Source organism: Prosopis cineraria, unplaced genomic scaffold (genome assembly GCF_029017545.1).
Source record: "Prosopis cineraria cultivar Desert tree isolate PC_DT_omini unplaced genomic scaffold, ASM2901754v1 PC264, whole genome shotgun sequence".
Classification (NCBI taxonomy): domain Eukaryota; kingdom Viridiplantae; phylum Streptophyta; class Magnoliopsida; order Fabales; family Fabaceae; genus Prosopis; species Prosopis cineraria.
The window spans coordinates 17,418-42,767 of NW_026555591.1; the positions used below are offsets into that span (position 1 = coordinate 17,418).

Genomic DNA, 25,350 nt, shown 5'->3' on the forward strand with positions numbered 1-25,350 from the left:
TTTTTTCGTGGCCCGCAGTGCTAACTAATCTGAGCAGACTCATTTCCCTTAACAACCTTGCATTTGAAAAAGGTTTTGCAAATACATCAGCTTCTGGAATAATATAATGGCAATCATGTGACCCATTAATTGCTAGTGTTGAACAACCTTTAAACTAAGCTGAGTTCTATCGCGTTTCGTTTGAAGAATATGATTATTTGATGATGATTCATGGGTTATATTATTATTTTTTATTTCCATTTAGTTTGTATTATATATTTGTTATTTTTTAAATTTATTTATAAACATTGTTATTACCAATTTTTTATATAGGAAAAATTGCATTCAAGAATTTGTGAAGAAAGTTATTTGAAGACAATTACTAATAACAAGTCACCATTACAAAATAATAAAAAAAAAATCCATGTTCTTATTTTAACAATAATCTAGTCCTTATAAATTTTATTTGTGAATAATATTTTTTACGGGGCCTTGAATGTGATTTTTTTCTTTTGTTATATTTAACAGTTAAAAGATGTAAATGGTGTGTTTTCCTTTTTTTTTTTTTAACATAGCGACAAATCATCACCTCTGCAAATAGTTTATTGCTTCTGCGAGTGACAGAAGTTTAACAGCAATCAATAAAATTGATCACTACTCGAAATAATCTTTTTTCGCCATAAAAAATTTTTAAAAAAATAGCAGCAGATTTGATGTGAGATTTTATTTGAAAGTATGTTATAATTTGAGACCAAGGGAGTATTATTTAACACTTAGCAAAATACATTTCAGTCAAGAAAATGTGGCATACATGCATCCATCTTCATGTGAACATGACTTGTTCGCAATGCAAATTGTATACGGCTAATTCATAGTATGAACAAACAACACACATCTTTGATTGTGAGCAATCTTTTTTTCATGGCTTTAGCATATGAGCTATGATTTGCATGCTTGGCCTTGATTAAGGGTTAACTTGTAAGCATGAAAGGGCTAGATTGATAATCAAATCCAAATCGTTCAAAATTTGGTTCCCTGAAGGTAGTGACAGTCGTGGGTCTAGTATCTCCTTCAAATTGATGCTTTGAACGCCAAATGCTTGCATATGAGAAATCAGATCTCCTGGATGCTTCCCCATGAGAACCTCATAAGCCAAAACACCAAAGCTAAACACATCACATTTCTCAGTCACTGCCATACCGTATGCAAGCTTTGCATCATTGTCCACAAGAAGTATATGCATTTGTATTAGTGAAATTATAATAGGGTTAAATGGCAAATTGGCTTGGCCCCTAAACTATAAGTTTAGGAGTGCTTGATATTCTAAACTCAATTTTGGTACAATATTAATGTTATCCTTCAACATTTCAATTGCAATATGGACCCAATTGTTAATAAATATTAATTTTGAATGTTAGTTGGCCAAAAACTAATAGAAAAATACCAAAAAAAATTTGCAAACAAGGATATAAAAATTATATACGATGACCCAAAAAATTATAGAAAGGCAAGAAGAAAAAATTTTCGGCCATTTTCTATAATTTTTTAGGTCATTTAATTTTTTTTAACTAAAGTTCAAAGTTAAGATTTGTTAATGGTAGGGTACATATTGCAATTGAAATATTAAAGGGGAATATTGTACTAAAATCAATTTTAGGGTTCCAAGACTCTCTTGGACCTATAGTTTAGGAGGCCAATTTGCCATTTAATCCAATTAACATATTATATTAGTGTTTCTATCTTTGGAGAAATAATTATAGGGGGTGTATATATGAAGCTGACCTGGAGCACCATAACCATATGTACCCGCAAAGGATGTCCAAGTTGATGAGTCAGGCTTCAGGAATCTTGAAGCACCAAAGTCTGAGACATGAGCTTCAAGATTTTTGGACAGTAAAACATTGTTGCTTGATGAGTCTCTATGAACAATTGGTGGATTACAATCATGATGCATATAAGATAAAGCTTGTGCTACATCCCTGATGATGTCAATCCTCTTAGGCCAATCTAACTCTAATGCACTTTTCTCATTCTTCAACATATGTGCTAAGCTTCCTCTATCCATGTACTCAGACACCAAAAATGTATGCATCCCTTGTGAGCAAAAGCCATACAACTTCACAATGTTCATGTGACATGTTTCTGTCAAGGCATTGATCTCACTCTTAAAGGCTTTTAGACTCTCAATGTCTAATTCATCTGCTTCACATTTCAGCTTTTTGATAGCAAATATTTCACCACCTCGCATTATCATTTTGTAAACTTTTCCAAAAGCTCCCTCACCAATACAGAACTTATCATGAAAGTTTTCAGTCGCTTCAATTATCTTTTCATATATAATTCTACCATTGAAATGCCATATTGAAAATGGATGTTCTCTTTTGGCCAAAAGGTTCTGTTGTGAAGTTCTTGAGTTTCTCTTCCAGCGGATAACAAAAATCCCAACTAAAATTAATGAAGCAAGCAGTGTACTTACTAAACAAGCTATAATAGTTCTTTCAATCTTCTCTTTGTCACTTCCACTTTTTGGTTTTATTATAGACACACTACAAGGTCATAGGCGTTGGATCCTCCCACATAGATCTTTGTTACTACTTAAATCAAGTGACATCGAAGAATTAAAAATACCACTATTAGGTACAGGACCTTCTAACTTATTATAAGAAATATCAATACTTGACAAACTCAACATTGTACTCAGGGAATGAGGGATAGAACCAGAGACATTATTGTGAGACAAGTTCAGGCTAATCAACTTGTTGAGCTTACTAAGATCCACAGGGATTTCTCCGAATAGTGAATTATAGCTCAGGTCTAAGAAATATAACAATGACCCAAGATTTCCAATCTGGTAGGGGACTTTGCCATTGAAATCTTGTTGCTCAAATTTAATGCCACTAAGTCGTAGCAATCGCCTATCTGATAAGGGATTGGTCCCCTCAACTTGTTCATAGATAGGTCTAGATACTGCAATTTGGAAAGATTTCTAATACTAATGGGTATCACACTAGAAAGATTGTTGTTACTCAAATTTAACAGCATCAGACGGTGAGAACTTCCAATTTGGGGAGAAATCGCTCCAAATAATCGGTTTGATGACAAATCTGTTTAATCTATGTATCTCAATTCATATAAATAAATAAAGTAATGTATACGTACCTGAAGAATCTATGAGTACTTGAGAAATCTCGATTACCTTGAGTGTAGGCAGGTACACAACCCACAAATCCCCAGAGCCTTCAGAGAGTTCAGAGATAATAGAAGTAGAAGAATGAGTCATGTATTTGCGGTTACCAACTAATCATCTTATATATATCAGATCGATAACCACCTTATTAAATAATTATATAATTACATTATTTATTATCTCTGACTCAGTCAGTTAAGAGATAGAAAATAACTGACTGTTACTGGGTTGTGGATTGGGCCTCTGCCCATTGGGCTCACTTGTGTGGTCCACCTATCACGGTCCACACAGGATCATAAGGACCAATTTATTGGGCTTATTAATTAATGCTAATTCATAAACAATATTCCAACAATCTCCCACTTAGATTGCATTAATTAAGCAAGTTGTATAAACAAGCCACAAACAAATTCAGAAAATGAAACTCCATAAAATCACTGAATCCTATGGGGAAACAAGTGACATGATATCTCATAATCTGAGTAAAACATGAAATTTTATTTCAAACACAGCTCAATAAGATAACAACATAAATCACTGATTCCTATGGGGAAACAAGTGACATGCATAGCGTACCATAACAGAATCATTGAATCCTATAGGGATACAAATGATATAGATGCATCTAACTGAACTGAACATAACTCATAGAAGAAAACAAAGCCTAAAGAGAAATTGCAACATAAAAGGTTCTCAAACTCCCACTAAACTAGGGCATTAAAGGAATTCACAATACCCATACAAGTTACATGATTTTGAAAAACTTCTACAGGTAAGCCCTTAGTCAGCGGATCTGCAAGCATCTGCGTGCCAGGAATGTGTACCACACGAGTTTGAGACTCAACAATTTTCTCTTTTACAAACATAAGTTTGATATCAAAATGCTTTGTACGACTAGAATTTCTATGATTGTTAGCATAGTATACTGCAGATTTGTTATCACAATAAATGGTTAGAGGACGTGATATTGACTCAACTAGGTGCATGCCAGATATCAACTTCCTCAGCCATATAGCATGACGTGTAGTCTCAAAGCAAGCAATATACTCAGTTTCCATATGTGAAACTGCTATAAGTGTCTGTTTCACACTCTTCCAAGAGACAGCTCCTCCAGACAACATGAAAATATAGCCAGTTGTGGACTTATGATCATCCAGACAAGAGGCAAAATCTGAATCTGAAAAGCCAACAATCTCAAGATCTTCTGATCCCTTAAAGTCATAATCAAAATACCCAATAACCTCAAGAGAATTTGACCTTCTCTAAGTCAATATATGATCCTTTGTACCTTGAAGATACCTCATAACTTTCTTAGCAGCCTTCCAATGATCGGACCTGGATCATTTAAGTATCGACCCAGCACTCCAATGGTAAAGGCTATATCTGGTTGAGTACACACTTGAACATACATAAGGCTGCTAACAGCGGAAGCGTATGGTATCTTTCTCATTTCAGTTCTCTTCTTATCATCCTTGAGACACTGTAACTTTGACAACAGCTCACCTTTCTGTACAGGAGCAGGTGAAGGAGAACATGAATCTATTTTAAATCTCTTAAGTACCCGCTCAATATAAGTGGCCTGTGATAAACCAAAAATACCACGAGATCTATCACGATGAATTTGTATCCCAAGAACAAAGGAGGCTTCACCTATATCCTTCATGTCAAAATGACAAGACAATAGGTGCTTTATCTCATTGAGGAAATTTATTGAATTGCTAGCTAATAAGATATCATCAATATAGAGAACAAGAATGGCAAAATTGTTCCCATCAAACTTCTGATAGATGCAATGATCTGAGACATTCTCAACAAAATCGAGAGAGGTAATAACTTCATCAAATTTCAGATACCACTGCCTAGAGGCCTGTTTTAGCCCATAGATGGATCTCTTTAATTTGCATACTAGATGTTCTTTACCGAATTCAACAAAACCATCAGGTTGTGTCATGTAGACTTCTTCATACAAATTACCATTCAAGAATGCAGTCTTGACATCCATCGGGTGAAGATCAAGATCAAGCTATGCAACTAAAGCCATTACCACTCTAAAAGCATCTTTGGTGGATACCGGAGAGAAGGTTTTTATGTAATCAATACCTTCTTTCTGGTTGTAGCCTTTAGCTACAAGTCTGGCTTTATATCTATCAATTTCACCGCTAGCTCCTCATTTTGTTTTGAAGACCCACTTGCAATCCACTAGTTTAAACCCCTTTGGTAGCTCTACAAGCTCCCATAAGTGATTGCGGTACATAGAGGTAATTTCTTCACTCATAGCCTCCAACCATTCAGAAGAATGTGAGCTAGAAATAGCCTCCTGGTAATACATTGGGTCTAAGCTATCAATAGCATCTGAATCAAATTCCTGCAAATATACTATGTAATCATCTGGAATAACAAACCTGCGAACCCTTTGGGACCGTCTCGGTTCAACAACCATGTCCCTATCACCCTCTAAAGGTGGTTCATCTTGAGCTTCATTTTGATCCACAGCATTATCTCTATCAACATGAGGAGTTGTCAAGATAGGCATAGGCAAAATGCTACTTTTGTCATGCAAGGTAATATGCCTAGGCACAGAGTTCCCACTGTCTAAGGCATCTTCAAAGAAGTAAGCTCGGTCAGATTCAATTACCCTAGTAGTGTGATTTAGACAATAGAATCTGTACCTACAAGATCCGATGCAATAGCCAATAAAGAAACCATCAACAGTTTTAGCATTAAGCTTCATTTATTGTGGATTGTAAGGTTTTACCTGTGCTTTACAACCCCAAAATCGCATATGCTTCAGCGCAGGAGTCCTTTCAAAATACAACTCATATGGAGTCTTTGGAACTGACTTGCTAGGAACTTGATTCAAAATATAAACAGTAATTTTAAGTGCATCACCCCATAAGAATTCTGACAGTGAGGAGTGACTGATCATGCTCCTAACCATATCCATGAGAGTACGATTTTGCCTTTCTGCAACCCTATTTTGCTGCGGGGTACCAGGCATAGTATACTGTGCTTCAATGCCATGCTCTTGAAAGATAAAGCAAATAGCCCAGGGTTCCTGCCAGTCTCAGTATATCTCCCATAAAATTCTCCTCCTCTATCAGATCTCACACACTTGATCAACTTGCCAGATTTCAATTCGACTGCTGCTTTAAAGGTCTTGAATGCTTTAAGGGACTCGCCCTTTTCACGCAAGAGTTCAATCCATCCATGATGGGAGTAATCATCCGTGAAGGTGATGAAATATCTAAAACCACCCATAGCCGGAGGCGTGATAGGTCTACAGATATCAGTATGGATTAAGTCTAAAGTGTTTTCAGACCTCTTTGCCCTTTAGTTCTAGCTCTAGCAGGGAATTTTCCCTTTATACAATCAATACAAGTCTCAAAATCTGAGAAATTAAGGTCTCGTAAGACACCTTGCTTGATCATGCGCTCTAATCTCTCTCTAGAGATATGACCCAAACGACGATGCCATAACATAGAGGAATTATCATTGGGCCTTTGATGTTTATGCCCAATAGCAGTATTGACATGAAGATTAGGAAGTTTAAGTGACCAATCATTCAATTAATACAAACCATATATCAAGGAAGCGACACCAACATTAATGGAATCAAAACAAATGTCAATTTTCCTATTTCCTTGGAAGAATGAATAGCCATAAATATCTAATGCAAAAGTTGAAATTAAATTCCTCTTCACAGAAGGTACATAAACAACATTATTAAAATGCAAAACATGACTAGAATTTAAACACAAAGAAACAGTTCCAATACATTCAACTGACGCCTTACTCCCTGCTATGCCAAAGACTGACCTCTGTGCCTCACTTGGAACCTTCTGGTTTCTTAGCCCCTGTAGAGAATTCACAACATGTATAGTGGCACCAGAATCCAACCACCATGAGTCAAAGAAAGTTTCAATGGTATTAGATTCAAAACAAACTAGAGCTAGAGGGGCAATTCGAAGAGTTGTACCTTCACTTTCTTGTTTATTCTTCAATTTGAAGCAATTAGCTTTAATGTGACCTGATTTCTTACAATAATTGCATAACCCCTTAAAGGGTTCTTTCTCAACTTCTCACTCTTATCACCATCCTTCTTAAAGGTTAGATTATTAGGCTTTGGGGCATCATGCTTCTTCCCTTTTTTCTTATATGACCCTCCAGATTTACTGCTAGAGCCATGGGAAACATAGTTTATTGAGTGAGAGGAATTCTTCTTTATAGCTTCCTCTTCTTGAGTAACTATCGATATCATCTAGTCAACAGACCATTCAGCTTCTTGTGAGTTGTATGAAGTCCTCAAGAATGCGTACTCTGATGGCAGTGATTGAAGAACATGGTAAACTAAGGTACTTTCACCCAAATCAATCCCATATGACTTAAGCTTGTTGTAGTAATGAACAAGCTTTAGAATGTGCTCCCTGACACCAGAAAATCCATCATATCGAGTATTGTCAAGAAGTGACAGATAGTAGTTCTTTTGAGTCTTGTCAAGCTTCTTATATTTGTTACCAATAGCTTTCAAGTACTCTACTGCAGTATCATTTTCAGGAATGCTGTCCCTAATTCCCTTTTCAATTGTGTACTTGATGATCGTTAGACAGATCCGATTGGACTCACTCCATTATTTATGGAAGGCTATTTCAGAAGCACTGGACTCGAAAGAGAGATCCACAGGCTTGGGCTCTCTCAGAGCTAAATCTTTCTCAGAAATGGTCAGATACATATTAAGGGACTCTTTCCAGTCATCATAGTTAGTCCTATTGAGAGCCTTCACAAAGGATAGTTGCATAAAAGCAGAAACTGAAATCGCAAAATAGAGAATGGGAAATATTAATTATGCGTGCATAACATAATTATAAAACAGAATTCCCCAACAAGCGATTATCAATTATGCAACTATAACCATGCACCAAGAAGGCTCATATACTATAAAGATTTAGCTCACACAAAAGTCCATACAAAATAATGCATTAAACATTTCCATACCTATAGGGTACAATAAATATCTAATACATTAAAGGAGTGCTATTAGCCTATTCTCAAAGCCAACCATCAAAATCACATTAATAATGTCATACCTATGGGGTATGTTCATTATCAATGCTACAAGATTCTAAACATCATTAATAATTTACAAAGTCACAAACTTTATGACTTTAGGACAAAACAAAATAATTTTAAAAGTCCTTAGGGTCTTTTGGGATTTAGGAAACAAATTCAGAACTTAAGTGAAATTTTAAAATTAATCAGGGGTAAATAAGTAATTCTGGAAGAGATTTGGGTCAAAATTGCAATTCTAGAAGTTAAGGGACTAATATGTAATTTCCAGAAATATCATGGGGCTAATTCGTAAATTAAATAAATTATAGGCCAAGGAGGTAATTTTATCCTGGGGTCAAAACATAATTAATAGAAACCTTTTTTTTTTAAATCTGGTCTGGGCCTAAACGAAAAAATTTGGGCCCAGATCTTCATGAAAGTTTCTGACCTGATTTTGCCTCCACCCTTTTTTTTATAAACAAGTTCTGGGCCCATTCAAAAATGGGCCCAGAACCCATGGAACCAGATCCGTAGGATCTAGTTACTGACCCATTTCTGGGTCCTCTCCAACCACGAGCTGGAAAACGAGGCTAAAGGGGACGCCGGCGTGCAGCGGTTGCCGGACCAGCTGTGACGTTGCCAACTCCAAAACCTCTACCGCGCCGCCAGCTTGAGACGCTGAAGCAGTCCAAAACCAGACAGTTTCTGACAGCTGTGAAGGAGGACGATGCCGTGAAGTACTCCCTCTCGTTGGAGATTGTGACAGCGAAGAACAGTAATGACGCCGTGAAGGAGAACTCCGGCGAGGAGCACAGGGAAGAAGATGACGCTGAAAAATCTTTTTTTTTTGATAGCATAAACGCGACACTGTACAGGCTGTGAATCATAATCTCAGACAGAGACTTCCAGCGACTCAATGACACTAGCTCCCGAGACGTACCAACAACTCATTCTGGTGTCGATTAAAGCAATAATAAAAGGAGAAAAGAGCAACTAATGAAATATACGTGCATGTTAAATCAAATTCAAACATGCTAAGTTGGAAAAGAATTACTTATCATTGTAAACATAAGATATTGAATTGAGATATACAAATTAATGTTCGTAACCATAGCTCTGATGCCACGTGTTTAATCTATGTATCTCAATTCATATAAATAAATAAAGTAATGTATACGTACCTGAAGAATCCATGAGTGCTTGAGAAATCTCGATTACCTCGAGTGTAGGCAGGTACACAATCCACAAGTCTCCAGAGCTTTCAGAGAGTTCAGAGATAATGAAAGTAGAAGAATGAGTCGTGTGTTTGCAGTTACTAACTAATCGTCTTATATATATCAGATCAGCAACCACCTTATTAAATAATTAAATAATTATATTATCTATTATCTCTGACTCAGTCAGTTAAGAGATAGGAAATAACTGACGGTTACTGGGTTGTGGGTTGGGCCTCTGCCTATTGGGCTCACTTGTGTGGTCCACCTATCATGGTCCACACAAGATCATAAGGACCAATTTATTGGGCTTATTAATTAATGCTAATTCATAAACAATATTCCAACAAAATCAAGCTTTACCAGCTTTTTCAACTGAAAGATGTTACCAAGAATATTTCCTCCTAATGAATTTCCGGCCATCAAAAGATCCTCCAAGCTTTTACTGTTACCCCAATTTCTAGAGAGACTACCTTGGAGTCTATTGTAGCTAATGTCAATGAGAGTAAGATTGGGATAGACTCCAAAATCCTTGTCTACAAAACCTGTGAATTGGTTATGTTGAAGTTAAACTCTAAATAAAGATGAACAGCTTCTTAGGCTTATTGGGATTGGACTAGTAAAGCTATTATAGGCAGCAGAGAAATTCACAAGCTTACCACCTTTGCACACCTGTGGTGGTAGCTCTCCTGTGAAGTTGTTTTCAGCAAGATGCAGGACAGTTAAAGATGAAAGGTTTCCAAATTCTTGTGGTACAGGACCATCTAATTTATTCGTGTGTAAGAACACCTCAGATAGGTTAGTCAATCTACCAAAACCAGGAGGAATCATGCCTGAGAGGTTGTTTTTAGACATTCTAAGAACACTTAAATGTGTACAGTTCCCAAGAGATGGAGGAATAGATCCACAGAAGCTATTCCCATCTAAAGCTAGCATAGTTAAGTTTCTTATGTTCCCTATTTCATCTGGAATTCTACCACCAAGAAGGGTGTCCTGAAAGAGAAGATTTTGATCCTTATAAGTCCAATCTTTGGCTGATCAGAACCATCAGGAAAAAGAAGAGGGTCTAATGTACTAGTAATATTGTTTCGTGAAACATCAAGCTCGTAAACTTGAGTCAAATTAGAAAGAGAAATGGGTAAAGTGCTATTGAGGTAATTCGTAGAAAGGTCAAGGTATTGCAATTTGGAGAGAACCCCAATGCTTTCTGGTATGCTACCAGCGAGGTTATTTGTTTTAAGATCAAGACGAAGAAGATTTGGAAATGCAGAGAAGTTCAAGTTTTGAAAGGTACCTTCAAGGCCAGTGTATGCTAAGTTTATTTCAATCACACTTCCTGAAGAATTATCACATGTTATTCCCCGCCATGAACATGGGGTTTGAGCTGCATTTGAGTTCTGTGCTGGAGAGACCCATGACTTTAAGATTGGCTGATCTGGGAGACTATCTTTCCACCTTAGTAGGGCTTCTGTTTCTGTCTCTTCATATGTTCTTAAACAAAGTGCCAAGAAAACCACACATGTGGCTTGAACTGCAAAGTAAGATTAAATCTATACTTATCCATTTTTATGAAACTGGTTCTCTCTCTCTCTCTTTCTCCCTTTTATTTTTTGCTGCACATAGTTATGCTGTTTTCTGCGGATTTAAACAGGACTCTGGTTTGTTACATGTATGAATTGACAACATGTTTAATGTAGTTAACTTTGTTTGGGAACATGGCAGCATTTGTTCTCGATGTCAATCTGATAAACAGAGAATAATTTAACTTTTGAATTATATAATATTCTATCTATAAGCACTTCATGGATTCTTGTGGTTTTGGACCTTCCTTTTAATTTTTAATATTTTCTCTATCCCTAGGATTTGGATTGGAAGAAAGGTTGAGAGAAAAGAAAATTAGAGAAAAGAAAATGGAAAAACAAAGAAAGAAAAATTGGAAAAGAAAATAACACTTTTATATTAAAATATTTCTTGTTTCATGTAATTATTATTATTATTATTAAAAAATGAAGGTAGAAATTAATTTAAAATCAACATCATAAAATTAATATAAAATCAAAATCACAAAATTAATATAAAATCAAATTAACTGTTAAAAAATGTATTTCAATGTAATTTGTAATAACCCTAAAATAATATTATTATTAAAATTAATAATGATATATTTTGGTTGTAATTTTATAAATTTTGGGGTATTTATAATAGAGTGAAGGATGGTTAGTTTAGTGGAAATTATTCTGGGCCTTTCCTTGCTGCATCAAAGTTCGAATCTATATGGAACACAATAGTTTTTTTTTTACTTTTGCTTCAGTTAGAGAAATTACTGCAATACCCTCATTGAAACAAAAATAAAAAATAAAATAAATAAAATGAGGATGAGATTATATCAGATGGCGTACAAATATTTCACTTTCCCCTCATCCTCTTTGATTCGATTCTAGAGAATACAGAGGGGAGCTTCGTTCAAGCAGTCGCTCCTCCTCCATTCTAGTTCCTCTAGCGTGTGTAGGGCATCCGCCATAGTCTGCCGTGCAGGAAACTTGAGTCATGAGTTTTCATTCTTCTCCCATGGTGAACGCCAGCATCAACTACCTTCTTCGTCGGTGTGGTTGAGTGTGTTCAATCTTCTTTTCCCTTCACCTTCATTTCTCGTCGTCTGCTCACTAGTACAAAAAGCATTTTTCACCACAGTTAAAATACATTTTTCATGATAGAAGAAGCTTTGTAGTAAAAAATTTTGTAGTAGCAAATAAACATTTTTCACCATAGGTCAAGCAAAACTGTGGTAAAAGATATCATTTTTCACCACAGGTCTAAGCTCACCTATGGTGAAAGATACAGTGATAAAAAATATCATTTTTCGCTACATGTTTTAGCTCAACTATGGCAAAAAATAATATCTTTCGCCACAGTTCTTAGCTCACTTGTGGCGAAAAATATAATGGTAAAACATATCATTTTTCGCCATAGGTGTTAGCTCACCTGTGGCAAAAAATAGTATCTTTCGCCACAGGTCCAAGCTCACCTGTGACAAAAGATGCGTTTAAAGATTCATATATGCCAACAATTGTTTTTATGACTGTCGCCACATATCATCTTTTACCACAGTTATAGCAATAACTGTGGCCGTAAATATTATATTTTTTTATAGATTCACAAATAAATATATATATTCTTTGATTATAAAATCTGCACTAATACATAAACAGCAACTCTAGACACCAGTACAAATATATCTAGGGTAAATATATGAACTAAAAGTCTACATTTTAATACAAATATCTAGAAAGTTTTTTACTCTAATCCTGTTAATTTTAAGAAAAACCTAGACCACATATTGCGAATATGTCTCAACTCTTGCTTAGAATATGGCTCTAAACTTTGGAAGTGCTGCAAATTAAATAGCAATATATGTATGAAAAATAACTCAAGTATACAACAAACATCATAATTATAAATCATTATTAACAAATCATTACATGATCATATGAGTGAGTGATACCCTGAGTGATGATTTCATACATGAAATCATCACATAATAACCGTATTCTATACTTTCTGGTTGTTGAGGATACTATGAAGAAAATAAAAATAATTAAATTTATTATATCAATAAAATAATCTTCATTCTAATTAGGGAATAAATTTAAAATACTTGCATTGGCACCCACTTGATTTCATTTTTTTTCTTGACAATCATTTCCGCTGATTTCTAATATGTTGCTAAAGATCTATTTACCAAATATACACACTTAGAAAACTTTAAAATTATTAAATATATGTTATTAATAACACAAAATAAAATTATTTAAAAACTTACAATTTAATCAAAGTCATCATATCATTGCTTATTTTCTTTTATAGTGAACAAAACCAGCATATGGTATTTTCATATGGGCAAATGACAGGAAGCATCCAATAATGACTACAATATATTAATTTATATTAATATCACATCATTAAGGAAATTTCTTTATAAACTAAGGGATGAATTTAAAATTTAATACCTCTCAATAATTGGTAAAATCCAGCACATCTTCTTTTGCTTGCACATCGTCTTTCCAATATAAAAAGCTCTTTGGTTTACTTTGCCACATGCAGTTAAAAGTGGAGATAAAAACCCACAATTATTCTCAACACCGAGTTCAGTGCATATCTTGTAGAGGTACCTTTGATAATAAGAAATACGTTAGCAATAAAAAAAATATTAAATATTAATTTAGAAATAAAAATGAATACTTACATGATAAAAATTTGAATTATTCCTAAGTCTAACCACTCAAAATAATGAGATCATTAATGTCTTTTCTGGTGACTCTAAATGTAATATGCTTCCTAACAATCTTTTCAATTACATTTATTTTATCAGAAAATTCATCCATATCAACCACCATCGAAGCCAACTGTTTCAAATCATCTTACACCAGTTGAGGATTGAAGCCCAGAGATTCTTTTGATCGTAAAAGTTCTTATGATTAATATATAATGAAAATTAGAAATACATATGATATTAATTAAAAATAAAAAATTGTAATATTTTTATACCTCTTCAATAACCTATTGGACTAGCTTTTTCAACCAAATAATGAAATTATACTGAGCTTGTTCTATTGTTTGCACCTCCTCAGTAGAGAATAGAACAGGAGCATTAGCATCTACAACCTCTTCAACCATCACCTTTACTCGGTTATGTTGTATCTGCTAGTGGTGGACTATAGTTGCATTGTTATACACTTTTCGTATGCTACTCATTTTTCATGATCCTTCAAATAAAGTGTGCATGGCATTCCTTGATCTGATAGGCTAGGATCACACACTTGCTCTGTAACACCATCATATTTTGATGCTTGTTGTGGTTGCATCTGCAAACTGCTAATCATTGATTGCATTTCTATCATCATGCTTGATTTGCATTCTACTATCATCATTTGCAGTTGTTATATTGGCACAAGATTAGATGGTAGAGGTCTAAAATATTGTCTTAAACCCATACCTTTTGGAACCCCCCTAACATAGCCGGGGTGCTCTTCACTCCCTAAGGCCGTGGTCAATATATCCTTCCTACTAGTAGACACAAAGGTCCCCTTAGAGGATACTTCTGTAAGAGCATCCTAGAACATGCAAGCAAATAGAAATTAATATAGTTAAAAAATTTTAATCATATGGTTAAGATATTGACTGTAAAGGTACGTACAATTTTCTCAGCCAATTCTCTAGCCCTTGAGGAAATAAATTCTCCCTTTTTATTCATTTTTCCTCTCTTCCATGCTTGAGCAAAATTAATAGGAGATGGAGGAGAAACATCTTCAATATTATCAACCCCCGCCGCTTGTCTTTTAGCTTCCCACTTCTCTTGAGTCATTATATCATAAATATATGCATATCTTCCCCGAGACATAGTATGGTTGTATAGATTTTTCTTTCGATTCTCTTGTCTTTTTGACTTTTTTCCTATTAATAAATAATGAAAAGCATTTGTTAGAAATAAATTTTTACTAATACTAAATAAATTATCAAATTCTTGTTTCACTTACCAAAAATTTAGGATCATGTCTACTATGAACAAATTTCATCCATATGTCATAATCAATAAATGGATATTTCTCCTAAGGTTTTTCCATGTTGACATCATTATCACTATCATCATTTTTGTTGCACCTCTTAGGAAACACATATTTTCTAGTAAGTTTGGACTTAAAGTCCCTCCATCAGTCCCCAGCATACTTTAGCCACTTGTCCTTTAAAAATGGAGTTTCCTCGATATCATAAGTAATTTGCAAAATAACACACATCAATAAAAAATTTAGTAACAACATAAATGTCAAAATAAAAAGTAAATATGACATATAATAATTAGAAATACCAGTATAGATTCCCAAACATCATTTCCATTAATATCCATTATTTTGCATGGTGCTATTATCATCTTATATTTTTTGTATAGAATGAATATCCATTAATGTCATATGCACTCCAAGTTGTGACATCAAAGTTAGGCCCACTATCTAACCATCTTATTATATTTGAAACAATAGACTTTCTACATGTAATGATTTTAGATTTTAAATTAAATGATTTTCCATCTAATTGATATTTTATTAAATTGTCCAAGTTTTATGATGAATAGAAGTAGTGGCTTAGTGGAAATTATACTGGTCTCTACCTAAAGGATTGGGGTTTGAATCTTACCTATGCCAAAGGTAATATTATTTTTCTGGTGATTAATGAAATTACTAAAATATCATTGACTTTTGCGTTATTAAAGAAAATACCTTTTGGGTCTCTTGTGTAACATCCTAAAACTTCAAATCTAGAAAAATGGATTAATTAAGGGATAAATTAGTTAAAAATATGATTAATTTATTTAATTATATTTTTGGGTGGCTAATTAGATTTTTGGGTTATTTGGCTTTAAATTGTGATAGGATGAAAGTCGAATCAAGTCGGGAGGCATCGAGGGGAGCAAAATCAAGTTGTTGCTCGCTGCTTCAAGAGCCGTGGCTTGCATGGCGTGCGCTATGGTGCACGGCACAGCAGCAACTTAAATTTTTGGGAATCATCAAAAATTGATAGATTTTGGGGTGGAAAACCTAGAGCACGAAAGGGGCAACTTTGGGCACTGTTAGGGCATCAATTTAGGAGGATTTTGAAGATGTTTTGAGCTCTAAGCTCTTGGGTAAGTTTCCTACCCTTCTCCTCTACCTTTTCATCTCATTTTTCATGGGATTTGGAAGAATGAGAATTTGGTCTGATTGGATTAAGCCATGAGTCAATGTTTATTGACTCTAAAGGTTTAATTTAGGTTTTTTGATCTTGGATTTATGGTAATAGGAAGCTATTTTCTTGTTTGGTGAATTTTAGATCAAGCCCCAACTTGATCATAGGGTGTTGAAGTGTGATAAGTTGAGATATTGAGTTTTATATTGTGATAGAGTAAGAAAGAGACTTAAAGGAATGGTGTGAACAAATTCTAATCTTAACAAGCCTCTTTGTTGAGAATATGAGTGTGAAGTGAGAGAATTGGGAGGTTATTGGTAGTTAATAGTACTTGTGTTAATTGAAAATTAACATATAGTACTTGTTGTTGTAGATTATAGTGTGGGAAGACTTACCTTGTCACAAGAAGAAATTTAGTATCACGGGTAACCCTTTTAGTAATAAAAGGGTTGAGGTAACTAAATAATTTGCATTGTTTATTACCTTGTATAAGTTATTCTCAAGTTTGTTTTCTATGATTTGTTGAGTATATATACATAAATTCTTTAAAGGTTAACTATTTTAGAAAAAGTGGAGTATTGGTTTGTAAAATTCTATATTTTTGAAGTAAATGGAAAGATTTTGTTATACTTGTTTGAAAAGTTGTTTATGCACGGTCAAGTGGAGATATGTAGTGAAATGTGGCATATTAGAGGGTGGAAGGTCACCCTAGTGGACATAGTGAAGATTAAGTCCATATGGCATTGCTAGCACCTCGGGACGCCAGGTGCAGCATTTACTCTCCTTAATGCCCAAAAATGGCCACGGTATTAGAGACTTATTCTCTTTAGTATCCAAAAGGGTGTAAAGTTAGGGATGCGGTGTTGGAGTAACGACACCCCAATTACTTGTAATAGGGGGAAACAGTAGTCCAGAAGTGGTTTAGGACACCTTAGCCAGGTAGTCCTACCATGGATGGTGAGCTTGGGGACCATACATGTGGTTTGGTTCTGTGAAATAGCCTACTGGTTCGGTCAGGAGTATTGGAGGACCGGATGATTAGGGATCATGTATGCAAATTTGTGGTGATATTATATGATGTGTTCATGTTACTTATTTTAATGCTTGTTTATAACTTGGCTTGTTAATCAATAATGTAGATTATCTTAGTTACTGAGATTTTTATCTCACCCCGTGGATTATCATTTTACAGGTGCTATCAGTGAGACTGAGCTAGGGAGGGAATCGGGCAGGGGCTAGCATATCTATTACACTCTTTGTGAAGCCCAATTTTGGTTTGAGTGGTGTACATAAACTTGTTATATGATATTATATATTGCCAACTAGGAATGCATATCATTTTGATTGGTTGCACTTGTTTCATACTATATTGTTGTGTATTTTAGCCCAATATTGTATATGAGGTAAATATGTGGTAATTTTTGTGGTGATGGGCTAAAATACTAATACAAGTTCAAGGAATGTTTTATCTATGTGTTGACAATGTATTGTAGTGTATTATGTGGCAATAGAGGCCAAATAGCATATATGATGTTGATTTGGTATTTTGGCCATATTGGGCAAAATGGCCATTGAGTGGCCAAATTTTGTGTTTGGTATGTTTTTGTGTGTTTGATTGGTCACTCAAGTGTATTTTGGTCTATTGGACTTGGTTCAAGCCTCATAATGGGTTAATGGTATAAGTTATGAGTTTTTGATACTTGGATGGTTGAAAATTTCTTTAAAAAACTGACTTTTGCATCTGAGTATCTAAAATTCTCATACGGTGTCGGATCATAACAAAACTTGTACCATTAGTTAGCTTATTGAATAAGCTTCGCATGGGCACTTGAATCACTCCAATCGGACATCAGATGTGAAAATGGCGCGTGTTTGAAGTTCATCCAGAAAAGCTGTCATGACAGCATTGCTGTCATGGACAGGTGCTCCGCGGCGCATTTTGCACAAGCTACGGTACTCGGTATAGTGAGAAAACATGGCATTCTATGCCACAAGCTATGGCGTATGGACCACGAGCTGCGGCGCATGAACTAAAACACTCAAAAATGACATTTTTGGCCCTGTTTGGAAGTGGTTTACTTCCCAAAACTTTTCCATGCTTCCAATACCTATATTGATCATTAAGTTTGAGTTCAAACTATCAATTTAAAGAATTTTTTATAGGATCCTAAATATTCCACAATTATTTTCAAAAAATTATTAGTTTTAACCCTTATATGCATAATGTGAGTTGGGAGCAATCTTTACTCTTAATTATGATTGTTTGTTGCGATTGTGTGGTGAATTTTGGTAATGTCAAGGTGGACATTACATCTTGTAATTTTCCCCAAGTAAGCTTTAATATTTTAAAACTCCCTCTGTCGGTTAAAGAAAATAGAGCACATCAAGAAAGAGCATCCAGTTTCTTTTACACAAGTCTCCTCCACATCACCGATTTGCTTATCTGATCCCCACTAACAACTAGTGCCCTATGCTGTCAAAATTTCTCCACCATAAATGATGAGGCTGTCCAATTTCCTTTCCTCCTTTCCTCCCTTGTTTGCCTATCACATGAGTTATGCTAGTGTGTGTGTGTGATGTTGACCTTCTTCTCCTCTGTCTCGTCATCAGTGATGTGGGCTACCAAAAATCCTTGCCTTTCTGTCATCCTTTATACCTCCTCTGTCCATATCCATCGTGGTTGTTGCTGTTGGACCTTTCTCAAGTAGCAACATCACTGGCATTGGTTCGTTTGTGTCGTCACCATTTCGGTGGTCATGGGTACATCGGTCTCTTCTCTTTCTCCTTCCTCATGCAAATTTTTTTCCTTCCTCATCCTTTTCCTATCGTGGCCAAAGGTGAGGATTTTTGATTTCCTCCTTTTCATTTGTTATGTCGGGTGTGTGTGTTTTAAATGGTAAGGTTGTAATTTTTAAAATGTTGCTGCTGTTCATCGGTGTGTAAGAAAGGAGAATTGATTTAAGCTGATTGATTGCATGTTTAAGTTAGAGAATTTTTGAGAAGAGGAAGGGGATAGCAAGAAGTTTGGTTATAGTTGAAATTCAAATGCTCACAAAGTGTTTGATAGAATGTTTAAAAGAGAGTCTTGCTATATAATGGCTTGATTCTTGATATATCTATATATATATATAATGATTATATTTCCATTTAAATAAATTATCATTAAAAGACAATTATCTTTTATGAAATTTTGGAGGTTAATTGATTCAAAATATTTCTTTGTAAATGTTTGGGAGTTAGAATCAAGGAGGAAAATGTTTAACTTGAGTTTAAGAATTAATGTGTGTAGGCATTTGACAAAAATGTCTATTAAAAAGAGTTTTTATTTAATTACATAATTTGTGAGTTCTATCCATTCGTATGAAGGTGCAAATGGTTTGGGCTCTATCTAAGTCAACTTAGCCTTGTAGAGAATTTTGATTATATAGTGATTGGGTGGTTAATTGAATTTTGGAAATGGCATTGTTGGTGATTTATAAATTATGGTATTTACGCATTTTGGGAGACACTTAAGGTGTTTGGCAAAGTGGGTTGTGGAAGTTTTTTTTTAGTTCGGTGTGCACTCATGTAATATTGTACCTTGGTTAAAATTTGACTACTTGTGCTTAAGGGAACTTGGAAAGACAAGTGTAGTATGGACAAAGTTGTGGATATATATATATATATATATATAAAGTACCGTAAGAATTGAGAGATTATAGTATTGTTATGAGAAAGGAGTTTATTAAACGAGGTCAAAGATCATTAAAATTTTGCATTATTGAATAGGGGATTTGGAGAAAGAAAGTCTCGATTGAGGTAATAAGGGAGGATTGAAGCTTTAAAGGGCAAATTTTGTACTTGGGAATATTGCAGGTAAGTGGATAGCGTCCCAACTAATTTTTTTCAATAAAAAATTCCTTTACTAAAATATTACATTTTTCTAGAAATCATTTTAATAGCATTAATGCGATTATTGAATATTTGTTGATTAACATTACTTTATTTTGAGAAATTAGCTTTACCAAATTTGAAATGTTATTTGATCAATTAAATCAAGTTTGGACTTTGATTATAAGATTTTTATTTTATAAAATATTGAATTGATACAGAGAATGATTCATGCGAGTTCAACTTTGAAAATTTTTTTGATTATTCGATAAATGCAAGCATGAGCATTGGATATGAAATTTTATTCTGACAAGTTTTAATGCTTAAAAGTATTCATACGAGTTTAATTTTGAGGATGAAAACTGTATCTTGAAAGTGATGACTTTCTCACATGTTTGAAAATAGTTTTAAAAAAGGGACTTTATACACAACACTGGTTGCTAACGACAGTTCCATTAGCCCTTGGCGCGCCATGATACACCTAGCTAGTAGGGTGTTCATAAGACGTGCTAGCCCCGTGCAATGATGGCTAACGCACATAGAATAGAGGGATGGTTATTTGTGAGCATCGTACTCACATTTGTTTCGTGGCTTCAAGCCGCATTTGGTTAGCATTGCATTCGTGGACTATGTATTCATGTTTGTTTCGTGGCTTTGGCTGCATTTAGTTATTTATCCTCGTAGACTATGTGTCCGCGTTTGTTTTCATGCCATAAGCCGCATTTGATTATTTACCTTCGTGAACTATGTATCCACGTTTGTTAATTGTTTTGATAAGTCCTTATAATTATGAATCTAATTATTTGATGATTTTATATTCCATTGATGTTATTCAGTAAATTTTTTATAAATATTTATTTCATTTATGTGCTTTCTTAGAATCAAGTCTTATTAACATTTGCCATGATAGTTCAATGATTTAAGACCTAATTTCAAAATTTTAGAGTTATTCTATTTTAAAGTTTATTACATTTTTATGACAACTGTTGTCTCTTTGACTCACACAATTATTTGAAACTTTTCCTTTTTATTTAAGTTTTATTATTTATTGTTGGGATGTTATTAACTAAAAATTATTATTTTGGTCTCAAATACGTTAGCTGATGTTATGCCTTCTACTAACCCTTGAGGGGCTGTAGTACTCAATTGAGATGAAAAGCTGTAATCAAGTTTCTTTAAAGTAAATTTAAATCCATGTATTTTGATTTGTAAACTTCTTTGTCAGGTGCTCCACATAAGCTATAGTTAGGGTCCTCATCCTTATTATTTATACTTTGTTATTTGTTGATCAGAAGAGAGTTTCTTGCTGCTACTATTGTTTTGTAAATATTTGTAGATTTGTTTTTGGGGAGATTTTATTTTAAGAGGAGATCCTATCGAAATTTTTACAAAAATATTAAATCTTTTGTTCATATGGGTTGTATTTAAGGTGGTTTAATTTATTGTAAAATGTCTTCATGGTTTAGAAATTAGAGTTTTTTTGAGTAAAGACTTTTGGGATATGGGTATCATCCCTGTATTCTATGCCAAGTATGTTCAAATTTTGGGGTGTGACACCACGATCTTACTTTATCCTTGCCCTAAACCAGAGTGGAAAATGTTTGTTGTGCTCACCTAACAACCATTTATCAGCCTTTTTAGGATATTGATCCCTTAATTTCTTTTTGTGTGCATCCAAATAATCTTCAATATCATTGGTGTTATTCAAGATATATAAATGTGTTTGTTGTATTTCTTCATAAGTCATGTGCTTTACTTTTATCCCTCATATCCCTTGCCCTTCAAATCTCATTCCCTCCTGGCGAGATTTAGGAACACAGATAGATTTCTGTTTTGATAGGTATTCGTTACAAAAATCAACAACCTCTTCAGCAACATATCTTTCAACAATAAAGGCTTCTAGATGACAGGGATTCTTCACATAGCCTTTAAGAATTTTCATGTACTATTCAAATGAATACATCTAACGCAAATAGAAAAGGCTGCACAACTTTATTTGTCTCACCAAATATACAATTAAATGTACCATGATATTAAAAAAGGAGAGAACAAAATACATTTCAAGATGACACAGGGTAATAACATCATTTTGCAACTTATTTAATTTTTCAAGATCAATGATTTTGCTACAAATTGCATTTAAGACGGCACATAATCTAATAATTGATTTTTTCACCTTTTCCTCTAATATGTCTTGAATTACTACTGAGAACAAGTCTTGCATTAGTACAAGATAATCATGAGACTTCAAACCAACTAATTTTAAATCTTTCATTAATACAAGATTCTTGACATTTAAAGAATATCCTTATGGCACCTTAATACCACGTAAACACTGACAAAAAACTTCTTTTCTCTCTTTTAGACAAAGTATGAGGTGCTGGGCTCATGTAAGTCCTCTTTCCTTCTGCTCTTAGACCCAAGTTTGTTCTTATTCCCATGTCAAGTAAGTCTAATCTTGGTTTGACTCCATCCTTAGTCTTTCCCTTTATATCTAACAATATTCCAATAAGACTGTCATACACATTTTTTTCACATATATTACATCAATATTGTGTCTCACTTTAAGAGTGTTCCAATAGGGGAGATCAAAGAAAATTGACCTCTTCTTCCATTAATTTTTCTAAGCTTTCTTTTTCTTGTTCTTACCGAATACCACATTGATGTCTTTCACTCGTTCATATACCAAGCTTGCAGTTAATGGCTTTGGAGCTTCATCATACTCTTGATAGCCATTAAATGACTTCTTTTGCTTGCGACAAAGGTGGTCCCATCTCAAGAATCTTCAGTGACCAAGATATACTGTCTTCTTCCCATGTTTTAGTTGTTGATGGCATGTGTTTTCTCCACAGATAGGGCATGCTTTATGCCCCTTCACACTATATCCAGATAGGTTTATATATGCAAGAAAATCATTTATTGTGCAAAAAATCATAGCTCGTAACTTGAAAGACTTGTTCTGATATGCATCAAAAATATCTACACCTCCCTCCCACATCATTTTCAAATCATTAATCAATGGCGCCAAGTAAATGTCTATGTCATTTTCTGGTTGTTTAGGGCCTGAAATCATCAAAGACAGCATGATATATTTGCATTTCATGCACAACCATGGAGGAAGATTATAAATCACTAATAGAATAGGCCATGAGCTATGTTGACTACTAAGATTGCTGTAAAGATTAACTCTGTTTGTACACAATCCAAGCCTAAGATTTCTAGGCTTATTGTCAAATTCAAAAAATAATTGATCAATTCCTTTCCATTGTGGAGAATCGGCTGGATGCTGAAGCATGCCATCATTTTTTCTCTTATCAACTTGCCATCTCAAGTTTTTGGCCTTATTCGAATTAGTGAACAAACGCTCAAACCTCAGTATTATAGGAAGATACCACAACACCTTCACTGGAGGACTCTTAGTAATAGAGTCATCACCACTGTGTATTTCTTTCACTTTATAATGTGATGCCCTACAGACCAGACACTTATCCAATACTTCAAAATTATTTCTGTATAATATATAGTCGTTGGGACAAGCATGTATCTTTTGATATCTCAAATCTATTGGACATAATATTTTTTTGCCTCGTAGTAACTACTCAGAATTATATTCCCCTTTGGAAGCATCTCCTTCAACAATCTAAGCAACTCTGTGAAACTCTTATAACTCCATCGATATCTAGCTTTTAAGTTGAACAGCTTCAATACCACTGTTAGTTGTGTATATTTTGTACAGCATAGATACAAAGGTGTTTCTAAATCATTGCACAAGCTATCATATTTGTGCAACTTCTTAACAACTTTAATGCCAATATCACATAACATATCCTCTATTTGATCACCAAAATCCATATCATCATTCTCAATTTGTGGCATACCACGTTTTCTAGATTCACCATGCAATACACACTGTCTATATGCTTTGTCGAACCCAAAACAAATTAGGTGATCCTTAATCTCTACAGGACTTCGTCGCAACCCATTCAATCACTTAACATAAGGACAATAAAACAATCGTTTATTATTAGGAACATTGTTCTTTGTAAATTCTAGACTCCCCTCTCATATTCATCAATTATTCTCAAAGCATCTATCCAAGTACGGTTTATCATTACCTATTTCAAATTTCAACAAATAATTAAAATTTAAAATTTATAAAAATTTTGACAGCATAACAGCTCACAAAGCAAGATTTTTCAGGCACTAGACCCCTCAATTTGTTCAATTTAACCTCTCAATTGAATTTTCAAAATTATCAACTCTAATCAATAACCAATTCAGCTATCAGATACAACCATCAAATAATAATCTAATTTACTTTTGTAGAGCTAAAAGGATAATTGAAATACATTGTTCTATTTAACCTTCCCAAAACACCAATCTAAACAAAATTAAATAAATTTTAATGATTAAATTCAACTGAATTGTCAATAATTATTAACTCTAATCAACAACCAATTCAAACTATCACATACAGCCATCAAACAACATTCTAATTAATTTATGATAGTAGGTGCTTAAAAATTATCAAGAAACAAACAAAAAAATAGTAAAAAGAACAAAAAAACAAAAATAAAATCAGCAAAAAAATTAATTTTGTGAAGCATAAAAAGCTAATTAAAAAATTAAAAAAACCTGAAAATTAAGATGTGCAGGGGCAAGGGAGGGAAACATGATGAAAGTGATGTTTAAAAATAGATGTTTAAAAATTATCAAGAAACAAACTAAAAAAAATAGGAAAAAGAACAAGAAAAAAATCAACAAAAAAAAATTAATTTTGTGAAGCATAAAAGGCTAATTAAAAAATTTAAAAAAAACTTGAAAGTTGAGATGTGCTGGGGGCAAGGGAAGCTGAATTGAAGGCGGTGGCGGCAGTGAGAGAAGCTGAATGCGGCGATGAGCTAGGGGAACACCAGCTAATGGCAGCATTGAGCTATAGGATAAGCTGATCTGGAGCTGTGGGCACTCTTCAAGTTGTGGGAGCTACAAGCTAAGGAGGAATGAGTGAGCTTGAGGATAAACTATAGGCAAAATGAGCTGTGGGCGACTATGATGGCTGAAGCTGTGGGGGAGAGTGACGGCACAAGCTGAGAGATCATGAGCTGAGGGATTTAGACATTTAGGACCATTAACGGTGATAGTTAACCTATCGCCTATTGCCATAAATGTGTTTTATTTTTAGACACATTTATGGCGACAGTTCACAGGCAACTATTGCCTTAAAACATGTATTTTTTAAAAAAAATTATTTTAAGACACATTAAAAGTGTCTTAATTAAGTTCATTAAGACACTTTTAATGTGTCTTAATTTAGACACATTAAATGTGTCTTAAAAT

The 25,350-nt window shown here is 34.2% G+C and overlaps 1 pseudogene; it reads right to left on the reverse strand.

The window, feature by feature from the left end:
- Positions 1 to 898: 898 nt before the first annotated feature.
- LOC129296135 (MDIS1-interacting receptor like kinase 2-like) lies at positions 899 to 14,788 on the reverse strand (annotated as a pseudogene).
- Positions 14,789 to 25,350: the final 10,562 nt, after the last annotated feature.